This window comes from Euprymna scolopes, chromosome 46 (assembly GCF_053919585.1).
Source record: "Euprymna scolopes isolate OS-2025 chromosome 46, ASM5391958v1, whole genome shotgun sequence".
NCBI classification, from domain to species: Eukaryota; Metazoa; Mollusca; class Cephalopoda; order Sepiida; family Sepiolidae; genus Euprymna; species Euprymna scolopes.
This window is the reverse complement of record NC_136527.1, coordinates 122,910,847-122,929,108: the sequence shown is the minus strand read 5'-3', so window position 1 is coordinate 122,929,108 and position 18,262 is coordinate 122,910,847. Positions and strand designations below refer to the sequence as shown.

The following is an 18,262-nucleotide window of genomic DNA, read 5'->3' as shown; positions in this document are numbered from 1 at the left end:
TTATTTTCAAGGTAGATGGCTGTAGCGATTATGTAGTCGTAATCTATGGTATGTAAGTAATTTCCAATTGTTCTTTTGTGTTTGTTTTTATTTCAGACAGAGCTAGACAATAACGTCGTTTCTTTTAACGTGGAAAAACAAACAAAAAGTAAAAGTTGTCTCAGTCGTGAAGGATTTTTCTCCCACTGAGAGAGAACAAGAAATGGTTTCAAACGAGTTACCTTCCCTTTAAAAACGTATCAATATTGTTTTCAAAATATTACGTCTATTCAACCAGAAAAAAAAAATTAATTTCAAATTTTAGTATTTCAAATTTTTGTTGTGTTATTTGAAAAAATAAAATCGTGTAACTTGAAAAAAAATGTTGACGACAACAGAAAAATGTAAGTATTTATTAAATTCTATTTATTTTAAGAAAACTAATAAAACGATAAGATATCTTTCCGATTTTGAAGTTTTTTTTTTTAATTTTCTTTCTTTGAAGATTGTAAGACTGGGTATGGGGCAGCCAAACCAGCTGCCAACATTTCCCAGCTTTTTTATTGAAACCAACCGAGAGCTCTTTTTAGTATCCTCATTGTTTGCTTAAGTGCAATTGTCTAGACCTCTCCTGCATTTGGTTCACCACGAATATTAGTTAGGTAGGACTTCAGGTTCTTCATCTTAAAATCTAAAATATAAGGTATATTTAACCCAAAGTTGTAGGAGGTCCACCCTCCTAGGCTTTGCTTGTTTCCCACCTGACTACAAATTGGACGTCTTCAAGTCCAACATAAACTCCTGACAAACCGCCCCCTTAAGTAAGACACTATCAAAACCCCCAATACTAATGCTAATACTACAATACTATCTCAGTGATTACTGGACATGCAATAACCTTTATCCCTGAGTGGCCTTCTATATGAACGACAACTATGGAAGGCAGTTACAAGACTCAGCATTCCTATCCTGCCATGGGTAACCACCTGAAGAAGGCCAGAGGATGAGTTGGCCAAAACGTGGTGAAGCAACAATTAATTTATTTCCAAATTTAGCTGAATTGGTTAGCTCGCCGTGAAAACATTTTCCATGACTTTTTTTTTCACGTGTACAAATATTTTTTCCTTTTGGAAATTAACTTTAGTCTCTAATCTTTTAAATACAATCAAAAAGTTGTCAGAAACCTACAAAAAAAATTATGATAAATTTGCTTTCAAAACTAGGTCTCTCTATCTGCATCCGTCAATTTTTGTCCATACCTAGTATTATAATATATAATCCCTATATATATATATATATAAAATGAACTCATTTTTTCCCGTATGATTTGGACCTTAATAGGATTAAAAATCAAGACATTTCATGCAAATGTAATGTGCACAAACTGCAGCATAATATCTGAGGTGTGTTATAGGCCTATTACCTCTCCACTTCCTCGATGATTCTAGATTAGGAATCTGATAATCTTTCTGCTGAGAGTTCACTGCCAAAATCGGTTAAAATCTATGGAAGTGGTAAAATCTTTTCTCTCTAATAAATTCCTCCTTCCCCGCCACCAAGGGACAGAACACCAGTTTGGGTTTTCTTTATTTCGTAGTTGCTTAGCAAAACTGGAATGGAATTTTAATGTTCCTTTTCGTTCTATACTTTCTACTGGGTGAAACGCACCATGGACTGTACCAGATCGAAGGGTTATCTATGACATTTTCTTTCGCTTTATTTTGTTTAAAAAAAACTATCGCTTTATTAAAAATACTTTAACTTTATGAAAAAACTCTCACTTTATTTCGCTTAAAAAACTGGAATGGAATTTTAACGTTTATTTTCGTTCTATGCTTTCTACTGGGTGAAATGCACCATGGACTTAACCGAATCGAAGGGTCATTCATACCATTTTTTTTTCGCTGTTTTTTTTTTCTTTTTTCCGAACACGTCCATCATTTTTTCCCCTGATCTATGCTTTGTTGTTTTTTTTTAAAGAAGTTTTACGTTTATTTGCTGTTTTTTTTTGTTGTTTTTTTTTTGCTGATTTTGTGAAGAAGTTAAACATCGATTTTTTTTTTTAATAAACAGGCTTATTACTTTGCTTATTCTTTACTTTACCTACGTTTTTGATTGTTAATGCTGTCGGTTGACATTCTTATTTGAACTTCAATTTAAAGAGTGGAACAACTATGGAAGGCAATAATTACTGAAGAAGGCCAGAGGATGTGTTGGCCGAGACATGGTGAAACAACAGCTCTCCAGGGGCCCATGGGAAAGTGGATAAAGGCATTGAGTCTCTGCAGTTCCAAGAGAATGCTGAGTCTTGTATCTTGTAACGGTATTCAGAGTAATTACTGCCTTCCATAGTTGTTGTTGTCTTGGGGGGTCAGTGGCACAGTGGATAGAGGCATTGAGTCTCTGCAGTTCTAGAATCATATGTAAGGGCTCTTTTAAGGATAAACATTGTTCTCCTAAAAGATCAAATTTAACGTTTTTCTTGCGTATGTGTTCTGAGGTGACTTCTTAATGCGGAGTTGTTTGAAAACTTTTTTTCACATAACTGACAAGAATATGGTTTTTGTCCAGTGTGTATCCGCATATGTATTCTCCAGTTGGTTCGGTCGGCAAATCTAGAACCACATACTTCACAGCAAAATGGCTTTTCTCCTGTGTGTGTTCGCATATGCGTTGTCAGACGATACGATGAGGAGACTGTGGAGCCACATATTTGACAGCGATAGCATTTCTCCCCTGTGTGTCGCCGCATATGACTTTTCAAACACCTGCGCAAAATCACCGCCCCACACACTTCACAGGAGGCTTTCTTTACTTTCCTAGTGTGTGTTTCCATGTGAGATTTCAAACTCGCTTTCTTTGAAAAGCTAACGGCGCACACGTTGCAAATATATATTTCTTGGCCAATGTGGCTTTTCAGGTGTTTTTCAAGATTGCTAGCCCATATAAACGATGATCCGCACTCCTCACAAAAATATTTTTGCTTCCTAAGCATCGCCATTTTTTAGTTGTCTTTACCGCGTTATAAAATGTCGGAGACAGAGACTGAAGAGGTGAGTGGACACTTGTGCAATGTTGATTGCTTGCGCGCATCAAGTAGTTGACCTTTCACCCTGACAATTTAACGTCATCATTCAGTGTGTTTGCCACTGGCTGTCATTTGCGTGTGTGCACCTCAACCACTGTGAACAGACTTGTGTTTCTCTTCAGTATTTCTTAGATTTCCACAACATCTGGTATCTGCAAATATAAAATTGGATATTAACAAGTTGTATAAATACATATATATATATATATATATATATATATATATATATACACATATATATATACATATATATATATATATATATATATATATATGTATATTTAGTCTAATCCCTAAGCTCGAAACTGCTGTACTTATCAGATGTTGTTACAACACGCGCCGGTCTCAGACAGAGAAAATAAATGAACAGAATGAATTCTCCGCTTAATCAAATAGGCCCCCTCTGAGAACTGCAGCCCAGGCACCTGGACCAGCTTTCCTCCTCTTCCTCGTCCTCTTCTCAGAGCTAGACCCGCCAATTTGAGATAGAGGGTGATTCTGTTGGGTTTGACCTGCAACCACACTCTATATAGCTCGGCCACCTCACCTGCTTAAGTCAGCCCGAAACGAGAAGTCAAAAACCTGCAAAAAATCCAAAAATGAAACAGTTAGTGGCCCTCAAAAAAGGGGGGCAAGCAGACCAAGCCTCGAAAACAACCCAAAAGAACTAACGCCGGACACAATAATCTACTGGGGACAGAGAAAATAAATAAACAGAGTGAATTTTCCACTAAATTTGCTCAGTGGGGAAACAAATAAATACAAACTGGGGGATATGTATAATATATCCACCAGTCCACTACACTTTACCGTAAAATTCGGCTAAAACAATTGTTGGCGAATTACCTCCTTTGAATATATATCGTCTACTGTGACAATTGAAGCGAAAACCTTATTAGGTATTAAATGCTAAAACATTTTAATACAGCTGGCTAAGTGGCTATAAAGTAAGTTAATCCGAACTTTGATCTAACAAAAAAAAAATCCGAACTTTGATTTATATAAAAAAAAAGCTTAACATTTTCTTGTATCTTTTTTTTTATATCAAGTAAAATGTAAGCATCATGCTGAAATAATAAAAATGCCATTCTTAATAAGGGGAGAGGGTTTGACTATTCTAAACCTTCACCTAAATAACCATTTAATGAAAAAAAACCAAAAGAATTCCATGTGTAAGTTTATTATGTTTATGTTCGATTCAGCTCAGAACAAAAGTCTCTGCTATCTATTTTCATGGAGAAAAGTTGAAATTAAGTTTGACTTGATAAGACGGTTATTTGCCGCTAGGTGGTGTATATGAGATTGTTTACTGATTAAAAAAAATGGCCGGCATGGCAAAACATATAAATGCTATGAAAATAAAAATGCGTATGTAGAGTCGAAGAAAATGAAGGGAGGAAGCGCCCACGTGTCTGCGCGTCATGCCTTACCTTGGAACGCTCCTACGGTGTGCGTACGTGCATGGCCGAAACATGAAAGAAATTCCAAAATGGCGCCGTCCTCATCTTGTAGATTGTGCGATCATCACTGGGCCCCACGTGACCGTTCTTTGGCTGCTGATTGGCCGAGGACGAACGCCGGAAGGATAAAGGGAGTGTGTTTGGAACATGGGGGGGTCTTTTCTAGGATCGACGTCAGTGTGATCGTATCGGTGAACTGCTGCAGCTTTAAGAGTACCTTAGTGTGTGTGTGATTTTTTGGGACTTGCTCGTCTGCTGACTTTACAGGACTTTCTTTTCTGCTGATTCTACAGGACCTGCCCTTCTGCAGAACTTGGAACAAAACTTCAAGGCTTTTCTTTCTTTTCACACGTAGTCGCCTAAAAAGGTAGAATCCGACTTACTTGTGAAACGGCTTTAGCGTAAAAGCTTAAGTACCTTAGGTACCAGAAAGGTAAATAGATAAGAGGAAGGAAACCTAGGTATACATATCTAAAAACCCAATATATATATATATATATATATATATATATATATATATATATATATATATATATAGTCTTAAGAAGCTTTGAATAAAAAATGCAAAAATAAAAATAAAGAATGCAGTTTCAATTCCCGGATGGAAAAAAAAAACAAAAAAAAATTAACCTATCGCAGATTAAGCACCTACATAATCCGACTTCTAAAAGGTTTATAATGACAAGAGAGAATTCATTTATATAAGGATGAAAAAGAAAAAAGGCCTTAACTAAAATTGTTAAAGAGAAATAGACTAAGCACTTGCATAGGCCGATTTCGCAAAAGTCTTCAATTTTAAAACAGAATTTAACTTCAAAACGGGGATAATTTTGTCTTTTTCAAATTTCAAGACTTTTTCGTACAGGCATTTAAAATTGTTGTAGACTTATAAGCCTAGCGGAAAGAAAGGATTTAATAATTGAAAGAAATAGAAGTGCAGCATCTGAAGAACAGATACTACACTTTGATCTTGTCCCGAAGGCGAACGATGTTAAACATGCCGTCCCGTAAAGCGCAGTTCTGATTTTTAGAAAACCCTACCAACGCGAGTCTAAAGTTAATGTAAGTCGAGTAATCGAAGTAATGTGTTCGGTAATGCAATTCAAGATAACGTATAGCGTTTAGTTTGTGTTTATGTTTATGGAAAGAAAGAGAAACATAGGGAAGTACCCCCACCACCATCACCCAAAAAGTGAAAAAGACAACGAAAGGTAAGAAAGAAAGAAAGAAAAAAAGAACGAAAGGAAAGAGCAAAACGGAAGTTGTGTTTGTGAAAGTAAGTTTGTTGCGTTTCACGTAAATGTCAATTCAGGTTTTCATAAAACTCTAACCACGCGGGTTATAACGAAATCGAAGTAATGTAATTGTGAATTCAATTCCAGGTAACGGATTGTGTTCTGTTTTAATCTAATTTTATTATAATAAATGCTTTATAAATTGTGTTTATGTTTTATGCTAACCAATGGCAAAGTAAGCGTGGTTCGTTTCAGCGTAAGTCCAGTCCAGTTTTTAGATAAATTCTAACCGGTGGTCGGTTTTAAATGTCTCCTGTGAACGGTCTGGAACGGTGTGAGTGGCGGTGGAAGGATGAATTTAGTAGAGAGAGTATACTTTACTACTTCCATTAAATGTAACCGATTTTTACAGTGGACTCTCACCAGACAGAATATAGGAAACTCTGATCAGCGAGATACTGGATATGTAATAAGCCTATAACATATTCTATTCTATAGCTGGAGATCTTGTGATGTAGAACTTTTATACCATATCAAAAGCCTTATTGCTCTAGAAATGAAGCCCCTGTTGAGATTCACTAATCTTGTGTGATATAACAGTACATCAGCTATAGATCTTCCATGTCACTGAGTAGGTTATTTTAGCTGAGGTGGTCGACCACTTCTGTTTATCACAGATTTCAGCAACTTCCTGGCTTTTAGTTAGCCCCTCCCCGCCGCCGTAGTGTACATGGAGAAAGCTTCACGTGCCTCCCTGCAGTGACTTAGTTCACAACACATTGTAGTCTACATTGCACTGTAGACAATCTACTGTTGATTTTATAAACTTATGGGACATAATGGCTTCAATTTCAGTTTTAAACGCAAAAGTCAAGTATCATGGTTCAATTGTGCTTTAAAAAGAAACATTCATCTCAAACGCGACCCTATCTTATCAAAGAATCTACTGTTAGTTTTATTCGGCAGGTATTGTGCGGTGATAAAACTTCTCAAATGCACTTGTGATGTTAGGTTGTTTAAAAGTGTTAACTTTGGTCAAAATCAGACTTCCTTCTTTACTCAGACCTTTCCGATTTTCGATACTTATCGGACAAATTCTAATGCAAAATTACTTAAGAACGCTCCCAAAACACATCAAGTACCTTTGTGTGAAATATCAAAAACATTTGACCCAACCGTTTCTGAATCCACCCATACGATTATATATATATATATATATATATGAAATAAAATGTAGGTGGAAGGACCTGGATACTCAACGTTTCGCCCGATTTATGCGGGCTTCTTCAAGAGGGATGGTCATTGACGAGAGAGTCGGAGGATTGGGGCTATATATAATGATGGGGGAGAGCAGCGTGTTTTCCTTATGTAAGTTAGATGTCATATATACATATATATATATATTTTATGAGAGAAAAAAACGATTGGTCTGTACTGAAAGAATTTTTAAATTCGGGGCAGATGAATAGGAAAGTAGACATGCTTGGGCAATTTTTGAGAGAATTAACCCCCAGCTTCCCTGAGCTTTCCCGAATGTTCAAGCGGACCATGTGCCTTTTTGGGAGCACATACTTGTGCGAAAAGCTTTTTTTCCACCTTGAACTTCAATAAGTCCAAGTACAGGTCCAGACTTACTGATGATCATCTTCAAGCCATACTAAGGGTCTCAACTTCCTCCTCCCTCAAGCCAAATGTGGTTCAGCTCTGCGAGAGGAAGCGCTGCCAGGTCTCTAGCAGCAAGATGTAGGCAAGAGAAGCCACGTTCAGAAGATAAGTACATGTTCTCAAATGTTCCACTCATGTTCAGGACAATTCATGTTCAGAAGAAGGTTAAAGAACTGTTAATACAGACGTTTCAATCCTAATTTTTATTTTATTTATTCATTACTGATTGATTGAATGATTGATTTTATTCATTTCTTATTTATTTTCTTATTCATTTGTTTATTGATTTTTTCATCTTATTTTGTGTTAAAAAATAAAAATAAAGACATTTGAGAAGATTATAATGTTTTTTAGTTTTTTCTTGTGGAACACCTGATGCGGCCCAGCCTCACCCAGCCTCAGCCTCCAGCGGCCCTCAGCTAAATTGAGTTTGAGACCCCTGTTCTATACCATATCAAAAGCCTTATTGCTCTAGAAATGAAGCCCCTGTTGAGATTCACTAATCTTGTGTGATATAACAGTACATCAGCTATAGATCTTGCATGTCACTGAGTAGGTTATTTTAGCTGAGGTGGTTGACCACTTCTGTTTATCACAGATTGAAGTCAAATCTCAAGAAAGACACACACTCCCAGAATGCCCGAGACCCCCCCACCTCCATCCATCCTGCCGCTATCCAGTGAACGAAGGATAAGATTTTGTGAGACTTAAATGTTTTGGTGAACTGAACGATGTACATATGTAAAAACATTTAACTTTTGTGAAATTAACTTTTTCGTAGTTACAAACCTTGAGTCTTCTTTCCTTTCTGGCGTGCATGTGGAGCTTTATTTTTGCTTTTCAGCAGAAATCAACACAGAGCTGAGACGCTGAGTATTTTATGTGAAGATCTCCCGGTAGAGACAATCACGAGCCACAGTTTCCGATGAGGTTAGAGGTCAGTTGCTGACCTGAGTGGGAGACCTGTCACAAGTAATCAATTCTTCATAGTTATCACATTCACGCCCATTTTTTGTTCAAAGGTCAACATTGATTTTTTTGGATCTTCTCAAACTTTTTTCAACGCTTTTCACCAAATTTCGTTGGGCTTACATATGCAGAATGATATGACAATTTCTACCATTGTTTCCACATGTGTGTCACACATTAAAGTCTTCAAAATATAAAAAACAAAAACAAAAAAAAAAACAGCGAAGATTACTGAAATTTAAAACTTACACATGATACACAGGAGACCGATTGGTCTGTACTGAAAGGGAGATGGCCGATCTCCGGAATTTTTAAATACGGGGCAGAGTGATGAAGTTTTCTAGAGTGTTGGGTATCATTTCACGTTTAAACAGTTTTGTAAGCATGGTAGCTAGTCCTGGGGTTGAAGCTTTTTGAGCACTATGGACTGCATGAGGATGATGATGATGATGATGATGATGATGATGATGACAATGCTTTTAAGATTAGAATGAATATATTGACATTCATAGAGATAGGTTACTTGACAAAGTAATTGCAAACTAAAAGTTATTAGAAGAATTAAAATATTTTTTAAAAAATGTAATGCAATCCTGATATTGTTATATATTTTTTAATATATATTTTATTGGATTCAAATATAAACGTTAGTGTAACAACTGCTGACTAAAATAGTTAATTATTAATAAGATACTTCTAATACATTGTTATTTACTTAATAAACAACTTACATTCACACCAAATAAAGACCATTGAGACATAATTGGAATTCATTAAGATGAGTATTATTTATTAATTTATTTTATTGCGGACTATTATCCTCATCTTTTTTCCTTTTTGTTTTTAGTTGTTATTGCTTCGGGGCCCGTGGTGCAGTGGATAAAGACGTTGAATCTCTACGGTCCCAGGTGAGCATTGTCTGAAAATAGCGGTTTCAATTCTACCCAAAGCCGACTAGAGGCTTACTTGGCCAAAACGTGGTGAGACGATAACAACTATGGAAAGGCAGCAATTGCTGAGGATGCAATTAAGAGAATCGGAGTTCCTATCCTATTCCTAAAAAAAAGATGAGGATAATAGTCCATAATAAAATAAATTAATAAAGTTGACAATCTGTTTGGGAAAGTGCAGAATAGTTAACAATTAATGATTTAGCTATAGTTTAGAACTATCTGTCACCATCGGTATCTCCTTAATACCCGTTCACATGGAAAACATATTGGATAAGTAAAAGCAATTGCATGTGCGCAAATAACTTAATAATATTAACTAAATGATAATACTAACGAAATAATGATGCTAATATTAATACTAACGATACTAATAATAGGGATGTACATTTTGTGATAGAAAACGCTGTGTTTTCTTGCATACTTATCAGCATATGATGAAAGCAATGTAATCGGAGATGTGTTTAAAATAAGACAAGATAGATGCTCTCTGTCGTATCGGGTTGGCGGAGGGGATGAATAAAGAAAGGAATGGCGCTCGTTAGAAACATGGGAAGTGGAAGGGCAGACGAGTCCATTAGCGTAAATAATGGCAGGTGATAGGGGTGCAGGTAGAAGAGTTGAAAAGTGAGAAATATTCAGTGTTGAGTAGGGGGAAACCGAGCTAAGGTGCAAGATGACAACAATTACTGGAATCATATATATATATAATTATTTTTTTACTATAATTAAATACCTACAGACACTTATGAGATGCCTGACCAATTTTTATGATTTCACGTTCAAATGAACAGCTACAGCAGGAATTGGAATACAAGTTGTAGTCAGGTGGGAAACAGGCAAGCGGTATAGAGTTCCACAGGCGTGAACTTCTTGCTTTTCTTCTTGATATTCGGACCCTATTGACTGACCCATTGTCACATCATTATGGAACCATGTCTTTATCGTTGAGATACCGTTTATTCCCCCAAGAGCCAGGTACGTCCAAGGATAGAGTACTGTTGCCACATATAGGCAGGAGCTGCTAGAAAAGACTTGTCCTGCCTTGATAGGGTTCAAAATAGACTTCGTGGCCTGGTGGGAGACGTCCTTTTCTCTTCGCTGCAACCTCTGTCTCACAGAAGAGATGTTGCGAGTTTGTCTCTGCTTTATCGTTATTTTCCTGGAAAGTGTTCAATCTATGGTCCCCCCTCGCCAAACTTTCACAAGAAACACTCGTCTAGCTGAAACCATTATCGATAATTTTCACTACTCTTTATCTGCACCTAAACCTAAACATAGATTCCATGATCAAAGCTTCTTTCTTAGAACTGCACGCCTGTGGAATTGTCTTCCGTTTGCCTGCTTTCCATAATATGGTTGTCTTCAAGTCCAACATGAACAAGTTTCTGATGAGCCGTTCCACCTAAGTTAACAAATTTACCGAACTTCCATTACTATCAATTACTATATTGTCCTTTTGACTACTCTACACTCTTTAACCCTTATCCTTGAGTGGCCCATCGGCCTTGATAAGTGGTGACGTACTATGTAAAAAAAAAAAAGGACGTTCCTCAAATAAATAGTTAATTTTATTACTCATATAAATTGCAACCGGTGTTGTGCATTTTTGTGTCTACAATGTCTGCATTAAAGAAGGAAGCGGCCCTGGGGACTGGCCCATCGCCACATCATCCACGGGACCATGTCTTTAGCATTGGGATATGGTTTATCCCCCCGGGGGAGTTGGTTGCATTTCCAGGACGTTCCTCAACCAAGCAACCCTCCCCAGGAAACGATAGTACCATAGTGTGTCTATAGAGACAATAAATGCACAGTTTGATGTCAGTGTGGGAACTGTACACACTTATTCATGACGAACAGAGGATGTGGATGATTTGCGTAAATGCATCCACAACTCCATCTTTGTCACAGACTCGGATAGGTTCCTAAGAGTAGTGGTTAATGGGCAGAAATCAGAAGCTATATATATATATATATATATATATATATATATATAATTTCTATTATCTAAAATTCTGCCATCACTATTGCCCCCCTTTCTCTCTCTCTCTATCTATAAATATAAAAGTGAAAATGTATGTGGTTAATATAATATTATTATATATATATATATATATTACGATTGTGTCGTGTTGTGTGGGTTTTTGTTGTGTTTTCCATGAATGTCATGGTCCTGGATATGACCTTAAACTATATCCGATGGTGAGACCCCAGCTTGCGGGCTCTGGGGCGTGTGGAGCCACCCTTTAATTGCCATTGCTCCCAGATCCACTCTGACCCGGAGTGGTAGTACCTGTTAGGGTTCCAACTATGGGTTAAATAGAAACCGACTTGCAAAAAACAAATATATTCTATTAAAAAATTGTTCTTTAGAATCACTGGATTCGGCATTAAATAACCTGAAAAGGGTTGATATGCCGTAAAACAAAAACAACCAACCAACCAACCCATGAATGTCTTGTCGGATAAGGCGGCCCTGAAAACGAAGAAGAAGATTCCAGCCAGAATGCCACCAGAGTCATCTTGAGAGAATGAAGGAGCTATGCAGCCACATCCTATATCATTCCTAAGAGTAGTGGTTAATATATATGATATTATTATATATATATATATATATATATATATATATATATTACGATTGTGTCGTGTTGTGTGGGTTTTTTGTGTCTCCCATGAATGTCTTAAGTCAGATGTGGCGGCCTTTTTTTTTACATGGAGTTCACCACTTATCAAGGCCCAATGGCCACTCAGGGATAAGGGTTATTGTGTGTACAGTAATCAAAGGAATAGTGTAGCAATAGTATTGGAGAAATTGTGACGTGTCATTGCTTAGGGGGGCGGTTCATCAGGAATTTGTGTGTTGGACTTGAAGACATCCAGGTTGAAGTCGGGAGGGAAACAGGCAAGCGGAACAGAGTTCCACAGGCGTGCAGTTCTAAGAAAGAAGCTTTCTTCATGGTATCTACGTTTTGATTTAGGCACAGATAGGGAGGGGGGAAAATTATTGACGGTGGTTTCAGCTAGTCGGGTGTTTTTTGAAAAAGATTGGCGAGGGGGGACAGAGATTGGAGCTCAGACGAGCACCTGCCGTGAAGACGAAGGAAGAAGATTCCAGCCAGAATGCCGCCAGAGTCATCTTGAGGGAATGAAGGAGCTACGCAGCCACATCCTACATCATTCCCTTTTATATATTGCATTGTGTCGTGTTGTGTATATTCTTTACAAAGTTTTTAAAAGTTCAAATAACATCAAAAGCCGTTCATAAGATGGGGAGGTTGGCGGTGTTTATACTACGCTGGGTACTGTCCTGAAGAAGTTTTAAAAATACAAAAGAAAAAGAATACCAATTCCATATATGCACCAAAATAAATTATTTAAAAATAGATAGCCCAACCTCCCCATGTAAAGAATGGTTTTCAGAATAAACAGCGCTAATCTCCCCATGTTAAGAACGGCTTTCAGAATAAACACTCCCAGCCTTGAAAGCCATTCTTAACATGACGAGGTTGAGGGTATTAATACTACGCTGGGTACTGTCGTAAAAAAATACCAATTCCATATATGCACCAAAATAAATTATTTAAAAATAGATAGCCCCAACCTCCCCATGTTAGGAACAGCTTTTGGAATAAACACCCTACATCAAAAGCCGTTCTTAAGATGGGGAGGTTGGCGGTGTTTATACTATGCTGTGTGTACTGTCCTAAAAAAGTTTTAAAAATGCAAAAAAAAAAAATAAAAATACCAATTCCATATATACACCAAAATAAATTATTTAAAAATTGATAGCCCAACCTCCCCATGTAAAGAATGGTTTTCAGAATAAACAGCGCTAATCTCCCCATGTTAGAACAGCTTTTGGAATAAACCCTCTCAGCCTTGAAAGCCATTCTTAACATGACGAGGTTGAGGGTGTTAATACTACGCTGGGTATTGTCGTTAAAAAAGACGAAAAAAAAAATTACAGAAGGTGGTACCGATTCCATATGTGTGCCAAAATAAATTATTTAAAAATCAAAAAATATATTCTTTACAATGTTTGTAAAAGTTCAACTAACCCTATTATTCCTAGGTGCAGGCAGAAATAGTTGAATAAACATAGCAGGACAGTTACATCAAAAGCCGTTCTTAAGATGGGGAGGTTGGCGGTGTTTATACAACACTGGATACTGTCCTGAAAAAGTTTTAGTAGAAATAAACATAATGGGACAAAGTTTTGAAAGCCGACTTTTTGATTCGGCATTGTGTCCCGACGCAGCACAGCTGCTAGTTTTCAATATAAATAAAACACTAGAAAGAATATACCATAATAGTCAAGAAGCGCTTTAAGTTGACTTGCACCTGTCAAGTTCCAATTTTTAATTTTCGACTCCCTTAGCAGCTATTTTTGCCAGCTAAAATCCAAATTAAATTTGTTCCGCCGGTCTGGATACCTTATATATCTAGTTTTAGATCTACAGACGAAAAATTGACAGAATAGTTTGGTAGAGACCGTTCAGCATATTTTTACTCTGTAGACCAAATATTCAAAAAGGTGGTACCAATTTCATATGTGTGCCAAAATAAATTATTTAAAAATCAAAAAAAAAACATTCTTAACCACGTTTGTAAAAGTTCAACTAACACTATTATTCTTTAACACCGTAAGTTTGGGAAAAGGTGTTATAAATAAAAAACTATACAAATTACTATTAAAAACCCACCGAATATATGTCAACCTATGTCACAGTAACATATATTGAGCAAGTTTTAAACAGTATTTTATCCGGTTTTTTATTTATAACACCTTTTCCCAAACTTACCGTGTTAAAGAGAGAATCAGACGCCATCTTGAATTTTCGAATACATCGGTAAACACTGCATGTTTTTCGAGCTGAATAAACATGTTACATTGAATAAAAACACAAAAAATATATCCAGTTTGGTAGAAAAGTAACTTAACTTGCCTTTGATAACATTTATTTGTTATATATTTGTTTTTTGACAACTTTTTCGAATCTATGTGTACAGTAATACAAACCCCTTTTTTTTTTTTAATTGAATTGTTAGGTGAAAGTACAGAATAGTTACAATACACCCTCCATGTTAAATAATAGGTTTCTAAATAATAGCGTTAAAAAAATAGCTTGGGTCGTAAAGTGCAGGAGTTAGGGTTAGGGTTAGGATATAAAAGGTAACGTCGGATCGGAAAAAGAGCTCAAAATGAAAATAAAATAAATTCTCAGCTCAAATACCAAAATAACAAATGGGAGAGAAAAGAAAAAAATTAAATTCGCTAAAACAAATTATTTTTTACTTGTAAACTGGTTTATTAATTGTTCCTATTTACAATGCCTCCCCACGGGACAGAGTTAGACACCAGGGTCGTTTTTTTAACGTGGAGAAAAGGTACAAAAATAAAAATTGTCTCAGTCGTGAAGGATTTCTCCTCCACCGAAAGAGAACAAGAAATAGAAGTGCAGCATCTGAAGAACAGATACTACACTTTGATCTTGTCCCGAAACGGGAGAAAAAAAAAAGGAGCTCAAAATGAAAGAAAAATAAAACAAATTATTTTTACAATTGTAGCCATCCGTATTATAAGATTTGTGTGACGTCACTTCCAATGTAAATAAAGAAGTGCGGAGCATCAGGATAACCAAATAACGTTTAAAATTACGGCAAACGAGTAGTTTCCAAGATATGAAGAAATGTTAGTTTTAAAAAGGGGGGGGGTCACTTTGGTAATCGTGAAGAAAGAGAGAGCCTGTTTCCTCGGTTTGACTATAGGTGGCGTTACTGTCTGTCCACCCCGTTACGGAAGCACAAAATGTATATAATGACTTGAAATAAAAAATAAATGTTTTGGCTATATTTTAATTTTAAACATTTTTTTTGTTGTTTTTTTTTTTTTTTTTTTTTGCAAACATATTTACGTTTCATTTTTTTTCGAACATGTTTACGTTTTTTGTTTTGTTTTTGCAAACATAAGTTTTATTTTTTTCAAACATTTACGTTTTTTTTTGTTTTTACGTTTTTTTTTTTTTGTAAGCATAAACTAAATATTTTTGCTATATTTTTCTTTTAAACATATTTATGGGTACAACCGTTTTTCCGCGAGTATTTTTTACGCTCTCATGATAAAAAAAAAAAAATCAACGTTTTTTTTTAAATCTTTTTTTATGAACCCCTCCCTTTTTTTCTTAATTTTTCTGCACTTATTTTCCCTTTTCCGCGAGTATTTATATATATATTTGAAAAAGGATATTGTAAACATTTATTTTTATTTCACGGATGCCATTGTTGTGCTTCCGTAACTGGGTGGACAGACAGTAACGCCACCTATAGTCAAAGGGAGGAAACAGGCTCTCTCTTTCTTTCTTCAATACATCGGTAAACACTATGTTTTTCGAGCTGAATAAACATGTTACATTGATAAAAACACGAAAAATATATCCAGTTTGGTAGAAAAGTAACTTATCTTGCTTTTGATAAGATTTATTTGTTATATATTTGTTTTTTAACAACTTTTTCGAATCTATGTGTACAGTAATACAAACCCCAAATAAATATTACCAAAGGCAAAATAAGTTACTTTTCTACCAAACTGGATATATTTTTTGTGTGTGTGTGTTTTTTTTTTGTTTTGTTTTGTTTTGTTTTTTTACACAGTGATCACCACTTATCAAGGCCCGGAAGCCACTCAGGGATAAGGGTTATTGCAAGTACATTACGTTAGTGTGGAGATTTGATGAAGTGTTTACTTAAGGGGGCGGTTCATTAGGAATTTGTTAACATTGGACTTGAACACATCCAAGTTGTAGTCCGGTGGAAAACCGGAATTCAATGTAACATGTTTATTCAGATCGAAAAGCAAACAGTGTTTACCGATGTATTTGAAAATCCAAAATGGCGCCCGATTCTCTCTTTAACACGTCAAGTTCGGGAAAAGGTGTTATAAATAATAAACTAGACAAAATACTGTTAGAAATTCGCTCAATATATGTTACCGTGACATAATTTGACATATATTCGGTGTTTTTTTTTTTTAATTTTTTTATTAAATACACAACAGCGGTTGATTTTGCGTAATTTTTGGATATATTACTATTTTCGGGTGTCTGTTACTACACACAGAGCCGAAAACTTAATCGAAAACCAAATATATAACAAATAAATGTTATTTTTCTGCACTTATTTTCCCTTTATATATTTGAAAAAGGATATTGTAAAACCTGAATCTTACTTGAAATATGAAACTACTATTAAAAAATAACGCGGTACCAATAAGTGCATAAGCAAACTTTTCAAAAAGAAAAATATTTCAAAAATATTTAGTTTATGCTTGGCAAAAAAAAAAAAAAAAGACGTAAATGTTGAGAATAAACACGTAAATATTTGGAAAAATAAAACTTAAATATGTTTGCAAAAACAAAAACAAAAAAAACGTAAACATGTTTGAAAAAAAAAAACCCCAAACTTAAATATGTTTGCAAAAAAAAACAACAAAAAACAAAAAAAAAACATGTTTAAAATTAAAATATAACAAAAAAACATTTATTTTTATTTCACGGATGCCATGATATACATTTTGTGCTTCCGTAACTGGGTGGACAGACAGTAACGCCACCTATAGTCAAACGGAGGAAATAGACGCTCTCTTTCTTCACGATTACCAGTTTTATATATCACAATTTGAAGATAAAAGATCAATAAATAATATATTCAAATTTAAAACAAAAAAAAGTTGTGTTTTTAGAAATTTACCCGTAAAGTCCGAAATGTAAAACCACGTTGTTTGTTTGGGCAGACCAAAAAAAAAAAAAAAAAAAGCTGAAATTAACACGACAGAAACAACTGTTGGCAATCGTGAAGAAAGAGAGAGCCTGTTTCCTCCGTTTAACTATAGGTGGCGTTACTGTCTGTCCACCCAGTTACGGAAGCACAAAATGTATATAATGCTACCCTTGAAATAAAAATAAATGTTTATAGTCAAAAGGAGGAAATAGACGCTCTCTTTTTTCTTCACGATTACCGTCACTTTTCTATAATAATTTAACGTATAATGAGCACCCACCCAGGGAGACGGAAGGAGAATTTAACCGAAAGTGGTAATTTTAAAGGGATTTTCGAGGGTGGAGTGATTCTTCTTTTTCGTACGTCTGTGGATTCAAACCACATTGCTACGTGTGTGTAACAAAAAATGGATTTTAATTAATATTTACCTTTTATTTTTTTTTTTTCCTTTGTTGGTTCAGCAAATTTCTCGTTAATTTTTTGAAAACCCGAAAGAGTTTTTAAAGGGAGATAACTCCGAAAGGAATATTTTAGATTATTTGTGTCACGGCTGAAATTATTCGTTTTTTTTTTTTTAGAGAAAGGAATAAAATTGGGGGGGGGGGTATGACTTTACACAGAGATTCGACAAAGTTACAAAAAAACAAATATATAACAACTAAATGTTATCAAAGGCAAGATAAGTAACTTTTCTACCTAACTGGATATATTTAGCTCGAAAAACATACAGTGTTTACCGATGTATTGGAAAATTACAGATGGCGACTCACTCCCTCTTTAACACGGAAAGTTTGGGAAAAGGTGTTATAAATAAAAAAAAATAGACAAAATACTATTAAAAACCCGCCGAATATATGTCAACCTATGTCACAGTAACATATATTGAGCGAGTTTCTAACAGTATTTTGTCCAGTTTTTTGATTTATAACACCTTTTCCCAAACTTACCGTGTTAAAGAGAGAGTCAGGCGCCATTTTGAATTTTCCAATACATCGGTAAACACTATGTTTTTCGAGCTGAATAAACATGTTACATTGATAAAAACACAAAAAATATATCCAGTTTGGTAGAAAAGTAACTTATCTTGCCTTTGATAACAGTTATTTGTTATATATTTGTTTTTTGACAACTTTTTCG

At 35.4% G+C, this 18,262-nt stretch overlaps 1 long non-coding RNA gene across 1 annotated transcript; it reads right to left on the bottom strand.

Annotated features, from left to right (window-relative positions):
- Nucleotides 1-1,939: 1,939 nt before the first annotated feature.
- On the bottom strand, nucleotides 1,940-17,959 carry LOC145271208 (uncharacterized). The gene is made up of 2 exons (XR_013865753.1): nucleotides 17,554-17,959; nucleotides 1,940-3,219 (listed from the first exon to the last, which is right to left on the bottom strand). It is a non-coding gene; the product is annotated as an uncharacterized LOC145271208 (long non-coding RNA).
- Nucleotides 17,960-18,262: the final 303 nt, after the last annotated feature.